The sequence below is a fragment of the Mixophyes fleayi genome, chromosome 8, assembly GCF_038048845.1.
Source record: "Mixophyes fleayi isolate aMixFle1 chromosome 8, aMixFle1.hap1, whole genome shotgun sequence".
Lineage (NCBI taxonomy): Eukaryota > Metazoa > Chordata > Amphibia > Anura > Limnodynastidae > Mixophyes > Mixophyes fleayi.
Genome location: NC_134409.1, coordinates 91,121,659 through 91,141,209, shown reverse-complemented (window position 1 = coordinate 91,141,209; position 19,551 = coordinate 91,121,659). Strand labels below are relative to the sequence as shown.

General features: G+C 39.8%; 1 protein-coding gene across 1 annotated transcript in view; it reads left to right on the top strand.

The window, feature by feature from the left end:
* GRIN2B (glutamate ionotropic receptor NMDA type subunit 2B) overlaps positions 1 to 19,551 on the top strand; it is a 474,891-nt gene that overhangs the window by 363,267 nt on the left and 92,073 nt on the right. The gene's annotated exons all lie outside the window — the stretch shown is intronic.

The window sequence follows — 19,551 nt, the reverse complement described above, 5'->3', positions numbered from 1 at the left end:
TACCCAAGGTTATGAGAAAATATTGTTGTAATGTAACACGTCAAGTATTTTTCAATGTTATGATTTCTGGGTTTCCTTTTATCCTCTCACCTACCTTACAGTATTTTAGGATTTTTTAAATTAGAGACACTTATATAATTATTCTCTGCATATTGCAAGGAATATTTTTCTGTTAAGAAGCAAAAAAAATGAAGTGAAAACATCCCCAGTGTACAAGAAGGTCTAAGTTATCTCTTGTTCTCATGTTATAGCTCAGATAATGTCATTTAGATGTCGTTTTTTTTTTTATTAAAGCAGTTAATCGTCAATTTTCACTGACCTTAGTCGACCCTCAGAAACTTGGAGCTGAAGCAGTTTTCTGGGGACTTTTTCTCTCGTATAGGACCCCACAAATATTTATTCCTCACCACTTTAAAATAACTGTGTAGGATCGGTGCAAACTGAAGGGCCAATAAGCAGCTGAAATCTCTATTATTGCGGCTTATTTTTGGTTTGTGCGGTTATGCCCTCCCCCACCATAGCACATACTTGTCGACTTTTGAAACCCTGGAGATCCCGCACGGGAGGTCATGTATTAGGTGTGGTGACTCCATTGCGTCACTGTGGCCTAACCCCTAATAGAAAATGGGCAAGTTAACGACATTGCCTAGCAGGGGATGGGCGTTAATGATGTGAATTCACGTCATTAAGCCCTACCCCTACAATGGTCCGGGAGGATGCTTACTCTTACGGGAGTCCTGGAGAACTCCGCAAAATTCAAGAGCCTTCTGGAAATTTCCGGGAGAGGTAGGCAAGTATACACAGCCCCCGGGTTTTGGTTAGGGCAGTGAGCCAACAACAGAGTCCCATCTCTATTGATGGGAGCAGTGAGTAGGGTTATTTTTTATCCTAGTCAGTAGTGCAGCTTTAAAGATAGTTTGAATGCAAGTATTTTATCTGAGACATGTTATTTTTCATGCATTTACTCATAAGTCAAAGTGGTGATTCCTATTTTGTATACTCTGAATGTATAGTCTGGGTGTATAGGAATTTTTTAAAGCTTGTAAATCTGTATTTTTATAATTGTTCTTTTATGTGTACAAAAACAACAAATAAAATAATGATTTGTATTGCTAGTCTCTCTTTTTAAAGTAGTATAATTTTGTATTTATTAACAGGGTGGTTGGCCAGGGAAAAAGCCTGAATAGGTGCTACATAATATTGTACCACTGTCTAAATATTTATAATATTATGCTGTTACAGGAAATCATGATGGTTCAGTAGCTGTATGCTCCTGTATAGGTTTGACTAATTTGTCACATAAAAACACTTGAAGGGATAACTACAATGTATGATTACTTATATGGATCAGTTAGATTCAGGAAACAGCCTTTCAGCCACATGTGTACTACAGTAGGCAAGTGCTCAGTTGTCAGAAAATCCAGGGGTTGGACTTACAACTCAGGTCACCACATTCATAGTTGCTCCTACAGTGTACATAGAATACAGTAGTGCTAAGTGGCAGAGCCGTAACTTAGAATTCTAGCGCCTGGGGCGAGAAAGACAAATGCCGCACCCCTAGCCCTAAACTTTAACCAAATTAACCTAAAATATTCCTTAATTGCGCCCCCCTTCAGGGTTGCGCCCTGGGCGGTCATCCCTGTTGCACAGCCCTAGTTACGGCCTTGCTAAGTGGTGATTGTAATAAAACAGGACATTTCTGTTCACTATACTGCCCGTGCCTGAATTTATTATTTACTACCAGGAATATACTATTCATAGAAATAAATTAGAATTGTATTAATTTTATTATATTTCACTTTTTATAAGACCACAATTTCTAGAATATCAGTTTCAGCCACTGCTTCAACCTGGTGGTGTAAAAAGGGAGCACTTGCATGGTTAAGTGTACAAAAAAAATTCAAAGGGTCGATTTTAATAATATAATTTTATTCTCTATCAAGAGTTGCCTACTCTCCTGAAAAATCTAGCTGACTTCCGACATGAGGTGAACCCTGCCGGACTTCAGAGAGGTCAAGCAATTTCCCCACAAAGGTGCTTATCTGCCTGCATGTGAACATAGTGGGTAGGGGTGTGATGGCGCAGTTAGCATAATTATATGGCTTGCACTGCCCACTTGAGGCAAATGGCTTCATCAAGTCACACCAATCTCTGCTTATCATACCTCTCTCCCACATGTCCCAAATCTTACCCCCCCACCCAAAAAAAAACCAAAAACCAAAACAAAACGAGAGAGCTGCTGCTTATGATCCCGCGCATGCGCAACAGCTCCGTTTCGGCAGCACTGTACTATACAGCAGCTGCGGTGCTGTCAAAGAAGCGTCCGCTGCGCTGCTGTATACAGCACTGCCGCGGACGCTTCTTTGACAGCGACGCGGCTACTGTATAGTACAGTGCCGCTATGTGGGGCATTTCGTTAGCGGAGGGGAGAAACCCCCCCTGCGTGCGCCCCTGAGCCAGATGTTGCCTATCAACCTAGGAATCCTCATTTCCAATATCTTGTGCATGTGATATAGGTAATAGAAAGTTTCTGAGAGTAAGAGATCACAACACTCAATGTGTGACCACCGCTATTGAAGCAAACTACTCAGCATGTGTGTATGTAACACATATGGGTAAACAAAACCTCTGAGAGAAGTGGAAGTGAGTATTATTGTTAGAGCATGTAAGATATATGCCATTCAAGGTGCAGTAGGGAAACTGGCCTGCTACTAACACTCCATTAGGCCCTTTGTGAAGACTTTTATGGAATTGAAATTGGACTTGGTTTATGTCCCTGGTTATTGTGATCATGACTGAAACCCTTTTGAATTTGATATTGTGCCATTGAACTTGTAGTTATACATGATGTCAAATCATTTTAGTATGATTTTCTTGAAATGTGCAATGTTTTATATATGGTCACTATAATATACAACTCTTAATGCCTAGTTAATTATGTCATTAAAGCACATCAAGAGTTAACACAATGTTTTCATAATTAACTGATTTGCAGGTTGAATGCATAATGTTTAGTTCTTCAGACTGAATGCATTTTTTTTTCTGTGAAACCCTTGAACTAAACCTGGACTTTTGAAATGAAGCATGAGCTAAGGCACTTTACATAGGGATATAGGGCTGAGTATGTGATTTCCATTTTTTCACAAAGTCTGCAGCAATTCAGAGAAGCACACAGTACGTATACATGCAAACAAAGGGAGAATTGTGCTGTTTGAGCTGGCTATGTGTGGGCTATTGCAATTGATGGAGGTGACTTTGAGCAGTGGGCACAGTGCAAAAAATGTTCTTTAATGGAGTAACTCTGTAATTTCTATTCCTTTACGTTTTTTCTCAATACACGAAAACCATGAACCTATGAAAATGTTATATGTAGAAGAAAGTATGAAGACCTCATTTGCAAAGCCTTGGTTATGCACCCATGTATTTACATTCTTTGATATGCAAATTTCAGATAATTCCCCTAATTGTACAGATTGCAATGTTCTTTTTGTTTATATGCTGGGCAGTTTTGCAAATGTTTTGTAGGATTAGATGCATTATATTAAATCGCACCTGTTTGATACATTACTCCCAGTGTATGCAGATAATTAATTGGGTAGAGGATGAAATAAGATGAACACAAATCTCTTTCTCTTAGCCCTCACCTACCTTTTTGTATTTTTATTTAGTTACTGCTGCTGGTTACCATTCCAGCCCCCACTTCTCTTCCTCTTCCTCTACACCCACCTCTTTATTCTTCTCTCTGCACTTTCCATTCTCTCTCACACTTGGCAGCCTTCCCAGCCCGCATATGCACTCTTAGTAACTCACAGCCCTGTTTTTTATCGGATTAGCCTTGCCAATTGGCAGTCATTGCGATTGACACTTTGAATAGCCTTTAATTGACGGCTCTTAACGCTCTAACAGATCATTCAGAGCCACAGAACAGGACTTCAATCCCATAAGGCTTTGCACGGTTGCTTTTACATGCAGAACAGTCCTGTCCTAGCTGTAACAGTGACATACAAACATGATGTATATAGCTGTCTGAAATGTAACTGTCAAATACTGAATATTGGCGAGTTGCAAAAAGTGCTGTTTAATACATTTACTCCCCAGGAGGTCTACTATTTATTTCTTGCTTACTCCTTTCTTAGCAAGTATCTCAGGACACAGGTACATCTGTATGTCCCAAGTATGTAATATATATATAGTATATATCCAAATAGATCATGCACAAACAAAGGTAATTAAAGTGCAATTAGGATAAAGCAGAAAAGCAATTTAGAGTGTTTTGTGACCACAAATAGATATATATATATATATATATATATATATATATATATATATACAAGTTAACCCGTGCATGATACTCATGCATTCTAGTCAAATCAAGCTACTTAAGGTGTTAAAAAGGTTCTTGTCATGCATTTGGCCCATAGCCCAGGCCTCAACCACCAACCACTCCCCACTGTCACCCCCGGCAACCACCAACCACTCCCAACTGTCACTTCTCCTTCAAGAAATATATATATATATTTTTTAAATCTTTATAAACACTTTTAACAATTAACAAATTAAATTAACAAATTAAAAACATCTTAGTATACCAAATTTCAGCCCTTTCTGAATTTTTTTTCCCCACACACACTAAGAATTTAGTAGGTCAGTGTAAAACTCTGCCCAGCAGGTGGCGCTGCAGCTTGGTTTTATTTTTTCCACACACAGACAGACTAACACACGCCACTAGACATTTATATATTAGATATATACAAAATGTATTTTGTGAAAAGTATTTTTATTTTGCTTCTATCTCACAAAGCCAGAGTTCTTAGTTACAGATGACAGAGTTAATATATTAATTCTTTGATCTGTGACTAAGAACTCTGGCTCTGTGAGAATGCAGACTTAATACTTCATATATTTATGGTTTAATTGGTATTTTAAAGGTGAAGGAATTGTGTTTTTGCAACATACATGTTGATTCTTTACTCTATATTATATCTATGTATTCGGCTATTTGTGATCATAAACAGACAGTAGATGCAACTCTTTACTCTGAATAGTTTTTGTATTTTATCCTTCTTACACCTTACCTACCTTTGCTTGCACCTGACCTTATAAACTTGCCCACTCTCCCGGAATGTTCGAGGAACTCCTGAATTGAAGTGGCCATGAGGAGAGCCGAGAGCCACCGTGCCCATTTTTATCCTCACACTTCACCTCCCCTCTGGGATATCCCAGTGAAAAGTTGGTAAGTACTTACTTGAATTTTGTTTTGGGGTGAGACTCTCCCCAATATATCAATCAGTTGGCAGCATATAGGGATATTTCTAGATCTCCATATACAGAGCTCTAAAACATTGAATTTGAAACATCCCATGTATGTGTGTGTCCCATGTGTATGTGTGACATGGGAGAGGTAGGATACACAGCCCTAATTTTAGATCCTTTTCAACAATACTTAGTAAAATGCAAAGACATATCACGTGCTATTACTTAATATTTCTTTGTATTTTATTAAATAGTATTAAAAAGCATTTAAAATTTGTACTTAATTTAAACTTATCTAACTGTCTAAAGCTTGGGGGCTAGTCAGCCCTGGTCCATCAGTTACATTTACCATACTACCACTTTTAAACAGTGGTTAAAGTGTAAATTTAGATGTAAATCTTTATTGAGTAGTATAATTTAAAATGCTAGAATGTATGTTAGAATTAATTTCAGTAAACATGACATGATGGACATTGTAGTACTCCATGGCTCACTGAAACCACATTAGACATAACATGCTTTGGTGCTTCAGCAAGGGGACTTGACCCTATGAATGCTTTTAATGTGTTGACAACTATGAACAAGTAGGGTTGATACATCTGCAATTACAAAAGAAAAGCGGTAACTTGAGCCACATTTTAAGACTTAAACCCATTTAGCAAACAAAGGTTACAGCTGGGCCTAAAGGACTTCTGAACCATGAAAACGTCAATGGCTATGTACTGCACATACAGTAGGTGTTATTTTCCAGAATATACACACAGCACATGAGAATATAGGATGCAGTTCCTGCATTAGGACAATATAATTGTCAGGAGCAGAATACAAATGTATGTCACCCAATTGCTTTAATTACATAATTTCTCATGTGCCTTAAAAATGCTTAAAGACAATGATTGCGTAAAACAGCAATCCCACATAGAAAATGTATTTTTTTTTAAATAACAAGATAAGTACCCTTTAAGCATGCATTTGAGTGATTTTCTTATTATCTCAATTTCAAAATATCTCTCTCTAGCAAGCAAAAATGGTTCATCATCATCATTTATTTATATAGCGCCACTAATATCGCAGTGCTGTACAGAGAACTCACATCAGTCCCTGCCCCATAGGAGCTTACAGTCTAAATTCCCTAACATACACACACGCAGAGATTAGGGTCAATTTTTGAACAGCCAATTAACCTACTAGTATGTTTTTGGATTGTGGGAGGAAACCGGAGCACCCGGAGGAAACCCACGCAAACACAGGGAGAACATACAAACTCCACACAGATAAGACCATGGTTGGGAATCGGAACTCATGACCTCAGTGCTGTGAGGCAAAAGTGCAAACCACTAAGCCATGGTTGCCAGACAAAGAAACAGTCAGACTCAGGCCTACAGACTCTCAGAGTGCCATGTGCTAGCAGAGGTAGGTGAAAGAGTATTTGTCGCAAACTGACTGCACAAGCAGTGGTCAGCCAAAGAGATAGACCCCAATGGCTGATATCCAGTGTCACTTTGTATAGCACAGGCACTCCTAATGAAATTTTGTACTTTACCCACTATTTATTCTTTCTCATATGGCGATGGTACTAAACATAAATTCCTCTTGAGGTGGAACTTTTGTTACCACATTTGACTGGTTATGATCCTGGAGTGCCTCCTCACCTGGAAATTATATATATATGTGTCTGTAAATATAACATATGCATACATATATATATATATATATATATATATATATATATATATATATATATATATATATATAAATATATATGTGTGTGTGTGTGTGTATATATATGTATATGTATATATATGTATATATATATATATATATATATATATATATATGTATATATAAAAAAAGGTGCTCATGGTGTAGTGCTTAGTGTCAAACCAGTCAAACTATTGGACTAAGGCAGCATACAGTTTTTCAGACAGAAATAAAGCTTATCTGACAGATGCTTGATGAAAAACTGTTGTTGGCATGTTCCTCAGTTACCCCCATGTTTATCACTGCATTCTCTATGAGAAAAGTGAAAAGCAAGAACAACCGACCATGTGTACAATCATTTAAACAATCAGATTTTATTACAAGCAAGATTAAAAACTATTAAAAGAGGTAATATAAAACAGCGTCTCGAAGGTAATGATTCTAGGACGGAACACTTGAGGCTGTCCAGACCAGCAGATATAAATGTTCCACAGATGCCGTGCTGAAAATCAAAGATTCTTTACCAAATTGCAATATCGTGAGGACAAACGCCCAACATGTTTCATTCTTACGAACCTCATCAAGGGTATATATATTGTAACAAAGGGAGGCATTTTTCTGACAAGAGGCAGAGAAAGTGTAAAAACATATGTGTAGTTTAAAGTTTGTTAACTTACATGATTTCCTCTCAGCAAACAGACAGGGTGGGTCTGTGGAAACAGAGCCACTGATGGGTGTTTTCTTTTAAAGAGCAGGTGGGTGTGTTACCTGTCCATCAAGCTAAGGCTGGGGGAGGAGTAACATGTATAAAAGCTTGTTTGTGCCATTTGTTCAGGGAGACCAACGCTGGGTAAGCTGGCTGGTCCTGAGAGAGAGCTGGACTATGTATAACTAGTGTTTAGGGTCTCCATGATTGCTGTGCAAGTATACGGTGTCAAAACATTTACCATCCTGACAATAAAGCACCATAAAAAGGAAGAAGTTGTACGCGTGTGCTTCTGCAGTAGCGGGCTCTGCCACAATATGTATATGTAAGTATGTATATATATATATATATATATATATATATATATATATATATATACCGTATATACTCGTGTATAAGCCGAGTTCTTCAGCATACTTTTGTATGCTGAAAAAGGGCACTCGGCTTATACACGGGTGAACTTACCTGGTGTCCGGTCCCTCGGCTGTCAACTTCTGCATATGCGTTCCAACAACAGGAAGTTCGGCATTTGGAATGCAAACTTGCGTTCCAAATGCCGAACTTCCTGTTGTTGGGACGCATATGTGTTCCACTGCCGGGTAAGTGAAAAAATCTCTCTCTCTCTCTCTCTCTCTCTCTCTCGTTTTTTTGTTTTTTAATTTACAGTGCAATTACATAATGAACAAACAATACAGCCACCATGTTCATACATTTATATCCCTACCCCTTATATACCCCTTTATTTAGGTTAGGTTGTACCCAATGCCAATGATTTTATAATCATTTATGAATGTTCCTTGTCATCTACTGTTATTTATGGTTTAGCTAAAAATGATTTCATAGATTGAACCTATCATTTTTATTTAGGTTTTTAAATTAGCGCTCTTTTCCACCCTAGGCTTATACTCGAGTCAATAAGTTTTCCCAGTTTTATGTAGTAAAATTAGGTGCCTCGGCTTATATTCGGGTCGACTTATACTCGAGTATATACGGTATATATATATATATATATATATATATATATATATATATAGTCTCACATGACCAGCAAAAGCTGGTTCCAATGCATCAATAATAATGCTCTAATTGACAAATTCAGCAGCCCCCCTTAGGTTCAGCAAATAAAGACTGAATAAGTAGTAGTCAGAGTTCTAAACTGGACTTGAATATGCCCGAAAATAAATAAGCAATAGTAGATTCATAGCCAGGATTCGGGATTTCAGTAACAAGTAGTCAGCGGTCAGACCCTCAGCCTGTCTCCGGTTCCCAAGTGCGGTTAAGCAGTAGTCAGAGGTCAAGGTCTGATACTCAGGAGACACATTAATAAACGTCCAGCAGTGTCCAGTACTACAATCAAGGAGATGGCAAAGGTTAAACTCATGACCGATATCCAGCTCACAGGTAAGAATAAGCAGAGGTCAGACATGCAAGAAAATAATTGAAACTCACAGTTTAAAATGGTGAGCAGTCAGTAGTCAAATTCAATGCCAATGTTTAATTACCAAATAGCAGCATGACAGAAGACAGAGTTCAAAACAAGGGATTGGTATACAGGATGCAATAAACCATATTTGAGTTCACAGCCGAGGTCTGGTACACAATTGCCGTGAAACTGGAAAAGATAGACACTGATCCAAGGGACTCAATAATCTGGCAACTCATGCTTGCTGATGCTAAATACTTGTAGACATAGGTGAATGTCCAGCACCTGTGGTGTCATCACTCATTAGGACTCTCTGTGCTACCCTGTCTCAATCTAGAAGCTAGTGTATGTGATTTATATCTCTTAGACAGCTTTCTATACAGCCTAGTCTTATCAACATAAGTAGCCCTATGTTGTACACAAACAGTGGCTACCACTGCTATTATTTGAGACATGATGTCACGGTGCAGACAGAGCTCAGAGTGATGTTTAAAAGCCTCTCTGCTACCCTTAAAGCGATGGAATTTAAAAGTCAAATTTAATATGGGCTAGCTTCCTTATATTACAAGCCCCCCAGCTACTGTATGGTCTAACGGCGCCGCATCATCTCCATTTCAAATTATGAATGGCACTTGATAAGGCTGCCCACTCTCCCCTTTGCTCTAGCGATGGAGCCACTGGCATCTCGGGTTTGCAGCAACCCAACGATCACCGGAATCCAGGCGGGCGGGACTGCAAGTTCTCTATGTATGCAGACAATATCCTACTCACAATTACCAACCCCATTATTTCCCTCCCTTCCCTGCAGAGTGAACTTACTGATTATGGTGCAATATTTAATTTTCAAATCAATATGGATAAATCTGAAATCCTCCCTCTTAACTTACCTTCTGGACTTCTGGTCTCTCTTAAGCATCAATCAAATTTCAGGTGGCATCTAGACAAACTCAAGTACCTGGGAATCTACCTGACAGGTCAATATAACCAATTATATGCTGCTAACTTTCCCTAACTGTTAAACGTACTTAAACGAGACCTCGAGAAATGGGATAGATTATACATCTCTTGGCTGGGTCGAATAACAGTGGTAAAAATGAACTTAGGGATTCTTTTTTTGTTCCAAACGCTTCCTATTCGAGTACCGTCACTCGCACTTAAGACCCTTCAGAAGGAAACTGTCTGTTTGGTCTGGGCAGGCAAACAACCTCGGGTACAGGCCCGATCACTTCATCGCCAAACCTCGGAAGGAGGGCTGGCTCTTCCAAATATCTCTAAATATTACATAGCTACACATCTGACCCAACTAGTCGTATTTCACTCCCCATCTGACACGAGGTTATGTGTCGGCATAGAAGCTAATCTTATGCAACTGCTAGCAACCTACACCCTCTTATGGATATCGATCAAGCACCGTCCACCACTCTCCCTGCTCCCACCCACTACCCGCTTCTCGCTCCAGATATGGGATTATAGTACTCAGGCATTCCACTCGGTAGCAAATCCTGAAATTTTGTTCCCACTATCGAATAACCCAGCCTTCCCTCCTGAGCAACAGCAATCTTTCTTCCAGCACTGGTTCAGTCATGGGCTTTGGTTCCTGATAGACATATCTCCTATGCAAATTTTCCCTGAATTTGCGGACCTTCAATGGCAATATAATATTCCTCATAAGCGCTTCTATCAGTATCTACAACTAAAACATTTATATCATTCAATCCCATCATTTAAATTTTTTTACCAACTCATAAATCTTTTTGTAAAAATAAATCCCTCCCTAGTGGCTTAATCTCTACATTTTATAGTCTTCTGGTAGCATATTGTCAACCTGTCAAGGATCGCTACAAACTAAAGTGTGAGGAAGACCTACGTGTGGTGCTAGAAATAGAGGAGTGGTCCAAGATCAGGACACAAATCGCAAAGATCTCTATCTGCGTATGGACCAAAGAGAATGCATATAAATTACTTTACAGATGGTATTTGGTGCCCACCCACCTAAAAGCCATATACCTTGATTCTTCCAGTCTTTGCTGGAGATCATGTGGACATGAGGGCTCATTCTATCATATATGGTGGTCATGCCCAAGATGGTCAGATTTTGGCAAAAGGTTCATAATCTAATCTTTAAAGTCACCTCACTACAAATTCCCCCCTGTCCTTCCTATTCTCTCCTACACAGACCTGTACCTGACATTGACAAGCACACAATAGCACTTGTGAGCCATATTCTTATTGCTGCCAAATGCACAGTGGCAACAAGCTGGAAGCAACAGGAAGCCCCTACGTTGTCTGAAGTGATCAACAGAATCTGGCAGACTTACCATTGTGAGCACATTGCGAGCATAATTAAGAATCGGCTCAACAAATTTCTAAATATCTGGAAACCCTGGCTTGACACTTGTGGAGCAGACCAAACAAGAACCTCCTATGTCAGAAACTGATGTCATGGATGTAGCTTCAAGTCGCATACTACATATCTAACAATAGCCAGAATGCCAGACTGGGCTTCCTTCATACTCCCCCTTGTCCCTTACTAACCCTTTTCCTCCCTTCCTTTTTCCCTGCACCTGTTCTTCTCCACTCCTTTCTTTCTAAGTCTCCTTACTTCAGGGCCATCTTAACAACATTATGGGCCCCCAGGCAAAGCACTGCACCGGGGCCCCTAGATATAGATATATAGATATATACAGATATAGATATAGATAGATAGAGATAGATAGATGTACTTGCTCAGTGACCCTTGTAGGTTTTTTTTGCAGGTTTTTTTCTTTTGCAGGATTATTTATTCTCATTAAGAGCCATGCCTATGTGGCCCCCTTGCCTGTGCGTCCCCCGGGCAGCTGCCCATCGTGCCCAATGCAAAAGATGGCCCTGATTTTCTTTATCCCCCTCCTTCCCCTCTTCTTTTTCATTTCTCTTCTATCCTCAACTTTATTGTTTTGCATCATAACAAGGTTTTTAATAATCTTTTTGCTCTAACTGTTCGATTTGTAACGTAACCTGTGTGCTGTTAAGACCTAAAAAACCTTCCAATAAAATATGTTTAAAAAAAAAAAAAAAAAAAGCCTCTCTGCTCACTACATCATGTGCTATGTGACTGAGGTTGCCATTTTAGTCCTAAATCATAAATCATTAATAGCAGCCAGATGGGGGGAAAAAGACAAGGGAATATAGTAAATACCAACCTTTGCCTTATAGGCTGCCACAGTGATTTGTTATAAAAAAAAAACAAACACCCAATTATTCAAGCTTTTTTATGTGAGTGACTGAAGCAAGCTAAGAGATCAAAAAATGACAATCCAGCCCTGCCTGGCAGCAATATAATGTAATGTGTACCACTTTTTCTGAAAGTTTGTAAACATTGTCCATGCACTAGGAGGTAAACTTGCAAGGTAGAAGCTTTAATATACCTTAAACTGTAATGTGTTTGTTAAATGAACAACCCATTTATCAGTGATAAATGTGGTGCTATGAACAGTGGCTTCTAATTACAAGGATGAATAGCACAACTATAGACCACTTCCTCTTGTTATACGGATGGTTCCATAGATGTAATGAAAGATGTATCCCGGTCTAGTGATTGAGGGAACATTGTGTGCTGTTTTTTCAAGGTAGGAGGGAGAAACAGAAATGTGTCTGGTGGGTGGTGAAAAGCTGGCATGTCTCACAACTCATCAATGCTCTCCTGAAAAATCAGCCAAGGAGAACAGAATTTACCACCAATTCCACAGAGAGGAGCCAAGGAATTACATTATCAGTGAGGCTTAGCCCTTTCTGCCCATCACACCCTTCAGTGTCTGTGCAGTTCTCTGCTAGCTTTGAAGAATCAACTAGAACAAAACATTTCAATATATAACTAGTTCACCAACCTGACAATTTATTACCACCTACCTACAATATTCTAGGATTTTAATTTCACTGAAAGTAAAGTAACATTATCATGAAATTTGTTTGTGTCTATATTATTCCTACTTTGAAATCAAGGGGGGTATCCACTATTCAGCATTACAAAAATAGAAAATAAATGATATGCCAAGTTAACATACCTGTCAACTATTTAACGCGTGACAATATTCTACTCCTGCTTCCTTCTTATTTTTTAATTTTAGTAACCTTGGCTAATTGTTGACAGGTCTCTCTTTTATTGATTTGGAATCACAAGTTCTCATTTACAATCATGCAAAGGTGCAAACTTGCAGCACAAATGCCCTTTTGTATAGTCACTATGCATAGTTGTATGCTATTCTCCATTCCCAATGACCAGGAAGGTGGGTGTATACCTTGAAATGCATTTGGCAGTCAAATCAGAGCACTTGTGCAAATTAATAAACAGCGCAGGTTGGCATTTTTTGCAATTAGTGAATGAGCCATACGGTATCTGCAAGACTTTTGTGTCTGTAGAAAAAAGTGAAAGGCCAGGGGGTAAATGTATGAATCTCCGGATTCTTCATCTCCGGCGTGTTCAGCCTCTTCAGCACTTAAATTTAAAGCGGCGCTGCATTGTAAAGGGAAGTTTCCCTTTACAATGCAGCGCTGCTTTAAATTTAAGCGCTGAAGAGGCTGAACACGCCGGAGATGAAGAATCCGGAGATTCATACATTTACCCCCAAGTCTCACTTTGCTCCATTCATGTAATTGGTCTGGCTAGGGCTGCCTAGGTTATAAACACTGTCAACTAATGTACACTTAAATATTGCTTGCAATACAGTGTAAAGTGACATGTCACTGAAACTGATAGAGAGACGTAGAAGCTCCAACAATAAAACAATAACAGTTAAGACTTTTGCTTACATAAGAAAACATACTTTCGGACACTATTTTATATCTTTCAGGTGCATATTAAGAAGTGTATTTTTTTTCTTTTATATTTTATAAAGTTGCAATAAGGTGAGGCTGCTTAGGATGGGTGAATGGTCTTACATGGTTGTTTAATTGCATGCTTAGAAACAATGAATAAGCAAAATACTTGAAGAATATATTTACCAGGCACATCACATAGAAGAAGTGGAACATTGTAAGCATGCTCATAATTATTATTAACAAGAAAATATGGTGTGGTCAGGGATGTAATTTGTGGAGAGTAATGGTGAAAAACTCACATACATATAGGGCTTTGACAGGCCCCCTTCAGCTGCGGCCCCATCACCCATGGTGTAAAATAATAGGTTGCAGCAACCTCAATGTTCCAGGTGTTCCCAGGCTACAAACATGGGGGAGAGTAAGCATTGAGTGTGTGAATTGTAAAAGTACATCAGCAAAATTAAAAATATCTGAATCTAGATCTGATGGTCCTGCTCGACATAGTTACACTGAACCAGCACAATCCGACTGCTAAGCCTCCAGAGATTATCCTATCCCTGGGCAGAATGGAAAACACAGGAGCCTCTTTGAATGGCAGCTTAATTCTCCAGGGTATCTTCATTCAAAAAAGTCAATGGAGTAAATGGACATGTAGGGTAAAAACTGGAGATGGGCGGGCTCGGTTCCCCGAGAACCGAACCCACCCGAACTTTGCCTATCCGAGTACCGAGGCGAGCAGGCTCGGTACTCTCCCGCCTGCTCGGATTCCAAATTGAGGCCGAACGTCAGTCGGATCTTGGGGCTCAGTTCTTGCGATACTTGAAAATTATAAATACCTGCCTCCACAGCAATCCATCGCCATTTGACAGAGGGAGAGAACAGGGTGTAGTCACAGGCTGATTAGAGCAGGGACAGAGAATACAATTCTGATTCCAATTCTGATCACAATTGATAGAGAAGGGAGGATAGAGGAGTCTTTTTTTTCAATATTTGGCACTACAAGTGCTTTGGGGTGTCCCCCATTCTTTTGCATTAATATATCTGGCTGTCAAAAGTACTATCTGTCAGCAGACTTAAAATATAATATTTAGCACTCCCAAGTGCTTTTGGGGTGTCCCCCATTCTTTTGAATTAATATTTCTGGCTATCAAAAGTACTATCTGTCAGCCGACTTAAAATATAATATTTAGCACTCCCAAATGCTTTTGGGGTGTCCCCCATTCTTTTGCATTAATATTTCTGGCTATCAAAAGTACTATCTGTCAGCAGACTTAAAATATAATATTTAGCACTCCCAAATGCTTTTGGGGTGTCCCCCATTCTTTTGCATTCATATTTCTGGCTGTCAAAAGTACTATCTGTCAGCAAACTTAAAATATAATATTTAGCACTCCCCAGTGCTTTTGGGGTGTCCCCCATTCTTTTGTATTAATATTTCTGGCTGTCAAAAGTCATATTTGTCAGCAGTATCTAAAACAATTTGTAGCATTACAAGTGCGTTGGGCTCATAATGGATTCTATGCAGTCCACATATGAGCAGAATCCGCAACCAGGTTCTGTCACCAGTCCTGATGGTAGTGTTCCCAGTACGTCATCTGGGAAAGGCGATGTCAAACTACACAGTCTTTTGAAAGCAGTCTAAAAAACACACACCAAATTTTTTTTTACCGTGTTGAAGCGCAAAAAAAGCGTAACTGAGGAAAAGTGCCGATAAAAAAAAAAATGCCAACATGCCATTCTATACACGCTGTGGCAAAGAGAGAATGAGGCCTTCACCTTTGTCTATTAGTGGCAGATCTAAAAATGTTACCGAGCCTACAAGTGGTGCACAACTACTGTTACGCGTCAAAGCCGACCTGCAAGATAACAGTAAGGCATTAGAGGATACTGTTTGCTCTGAATCACAAATGACACCAATCACCATGGAGAGTCCATCCAACAGTGGGATGTCTAATCGTGAGCATTTTGTTAGTGTACCCATAAAGAGGGACCCTTTCAGCAGTTCTGCTGATGTGTGCCTGAACAGCCCGAGTGTAGCCGGTGATACACAAATTGAGGATGCCACTTTGGAAATAGAAGAGGATGAGGGGGAGATTTGTGGAGGTGACGAGGGCGCTAATGAGGATGTTGATGAGGTTGTTTGTGTCAGTCCTGCACCGGTGGCAGCAGTTCTGGCACGTGACAAGAAAAAGGCCATTGTCATGCCAGGCCACAAAACCAAAAAATCCACTTATCTGTGGAATCATTTCTACCCCGATCCAGACAACAACTGTATAGCCATATGTAGTGTATGTCAAGCCACAGTCAGTCGAGGGAGGGACCTTAACCATCTTGGAACCTCGTCTATGTTACGCCATTTGACGAGAGTTCATGGCAAAGTGTTGGGAAAAGCTGAAAGTTCTTCCAAAAAAATTACAAGCACTCCATCATCAGCTAGGACCCTCCGCTCACCGACATCCCGACCGCTACAAAATACACCCACCACACCATCCTCCTCAATATCCTCAGTAGCGCTCGGAGTTAGCCCTGCATCCCAATTATTAAGGCTGTATGACTCCTGCACTATTATTGATTCCTCTGAAGAAAGTGTTAGTCCCACTGCTGCTGCTGTTGCTGCTGCTGGGGGTGAGTCATCAGCCCAGAGGAAGGCCAAGAAAAGAGCAGTCCTACATTTCAGCAATTAACTGTGAAACTCATTTGCTAGGGGAAGCAAATATGACCGCAGTCGCCAAGCGAATCACAGACACCATGGCTGCCATGTTAGTGTTAGATCTGCGTCCAATATCCACAATAAACGCAGCTGGTTTTTCACAGCTAATTGAGGTTTTGTGTCCGCGTTACAGAATTCCATCGTGACGCTGTTTTTCCCGTAAAGCTATTCCACAACTATACCAAAAAGTGTGTACAAATGTAGAGATTGTGCTGAAAAATGCCATTCTGCCCACTGTCCACTTAACCACAGATATGTGGACAAGTGAAAGTGGTCAAACCAAAGACTATATGACTGTGACAGCCCACTAGGTTGGTCATTCACCTTCACCAGCAGGAACTGCAGCAGCATGTACACCACTACGTAACATTTGTCACAGGCAGGCCACTCTTTGTATCACCGGCTTCACTAACAGGCATACAGCTGACAATTTGTTTTACGCAAACTAAGAGATGTGATTGATACATGGCTTATACCACTTGGACTCTCCCCAGGATATGTCATTTCTGATAACGCCAACAATATAGTGAGAGCATTACAGCTGGGTGATTTCCAGCACATTCCTTGTTTTGCTCACACCATCAACTTGGTGGTGCAGAGATTCCTACGAAATAACCGTTAGGTGCAGGAGATGCTTTCGGTGGCCCGTAAGTTTTCAGGCCATTTCAGGCATTCGGCCACAGCATATAGGAGATTGCAGCAGCTCCAAGAGCAGTTTAACTTGCCCTGCCACCAACTTAAGCAGGAGGTGGTAACTCGGTGGAATTCCACCCTGTACATGCTACAGAGGATGGAGGAACAGCGCAAAGTCATCCAAGCGTATTGCACAAGCCATGACATTGGGAAAGGACGGGGCATGTATTTCAGTCTTGCACAGTAGGGAATCCTTTCAGTGCTGTGCAAGGTGTTGAAACCATTTGAAGTTGTGACGGGTGAAGTGAGTGCAGATTCTGCTAGTTTGAGCCAAGTCATTCCTTTAATTAGACTATTGGAAAAGCAGCTTGAGAAACTGAGGGAGGAGATGAAAGCAAGCAATTCCGCAAAGTATGCTGGCCTTGTAGATCAAGTACTTAATTTGCTTCACAATGATCCTCGAGTTATTAAGATCTTGAGCTCGGATCATTACGTTTTGGCCACTGTGCTTGATCCAAGGTTTAAGACCTACATTGAGTCTTTGATTCAAAATGAACGAGATGTGAACTTTTGCAAGGAGCTATTTCTCAGCAAGTTGTCTGCCTAACTGGGCCTTGGCTTGACGACATGTCCTCCTTCAGTTTCTCAAGCAGCTGCTGCTCGTAAAAAATTGAATTTTCCCAAAAAAAAGCAGGGAGGACGCAAAGGGCAGACCAGAACAGTTTAACATCTGGGCTGGTTCGAAGGATTTTTCCAAAAAATGTGTGACCTTGCCCATATCTCCATCCAATATGAGTATTAACATGCAAAGGATGGTGGAGGATTACTTTCAAGAGGTAATTGATATGGAAATGTCAGACAGTCCCTTTCCTTACTGGGAAGAAAAGCAGGCCATTTGGAAACCCATGTACAAACTTGCTTTGCAATACTTAAGCTACCCACCCTCCAGTGTGTACTCTGAACGAGTGTTCAACACAGCAGGGAACTTAGTCAGTGATCGCCGTAGAAGGTTACTTCCCAAAAATGAGGTGAAAATTATGTTTATAAAAATGAACTACATCTTCCACGAGGAAGGCCTTACCATTCAAGACATCCAAGCACTGACTGTTCTCTAATGGCGGATTCAAGCGGCGGTGAATTTATAGTCTGTGATGATGACCTACACACTAATGAGGGTGAGGATGAAGCTGAAGATGATGACGATAACATCTTTTTAAAACTTTCTATGTAAGTGTAGGGTGCAATCTCCCCCCAAAGCAGAAAGGGACTTGAGGCATTTCCATATCACGTACCGTCTTGAAAGGCTGCTGTTTTGGCAATTTCTCCTTAAGGGTAGGGTGTCATACACAAAGTGACCCCAAACTGTCTTTGTCCATTTCTCTTAATATTGTACAGTCTATAACGGCTGAATTTTTTGGTATTTTATACAAGTGGAGGGGTGACTAGAGAGACAGAAACCAAACTGGCTTTCTCCATTTCAATTAATATTGCACAGTCTATAACGGCTGAATTTTTTGGTATTTTATACAAGTGGATGGGGCCTAGAGAGACTAAAACCAAACTGGCTTTCTCCATTTCAATTAATATTGTACAGTCTATAACGGCTGAATTTTTTAGTATTTTCTACAAATGTAGGGGGGCCTGTAGAGACAGAAACCAAACTGCCTTTGTCCATTTCTATTAATATTGTACAGTCTATAACGGCTGAATTTTTTTGTATTTACAACAACTGGAGGGGGGCCTAGAGAGACAGAAACCAAACTGCCTTTGTCCATTTCTTTACATATTTAAGTATAAGTGTAGGGTGTAATATACATCCACAGACGATGGCTGCATTGCCAATATTCATAGATGGAGAGGAAGACAATCTGGTTTGTGTGTAGAATTAATGAAGGTCTACCAGGAATGAAACAGTTTTTTGGATAATTTATTAGCTTTACAATTACATTACTTATCCTACAAACAGGTGGCACTAATTCAAACCATAGAATACAACAAGGCGCATAAGGCAAAAAATGTGAACAGAAAATTTCTCAACCTCTTCAATAAAAAACGTATAAACGATATTGTATTATATATTCTCACTTTTCTATTCTTTTGTCAATATAATAAATAACCTTTCTCTCCTGGAATGACATAAAATGCATATAACAAATTCAGTATAGGGGACTAGTGAATTAGATAATAGTCCACAATGTCCATAAGCATAAAATCGCTTTTTTTGGAGTCCAGCGATGAAATATTCTCAATAGATGTTATCAGATGTCGTACAAGAGAACCTTCTTGTCTTATAAACCATCTCCAAATAATTGAATATGTAAAATAGGA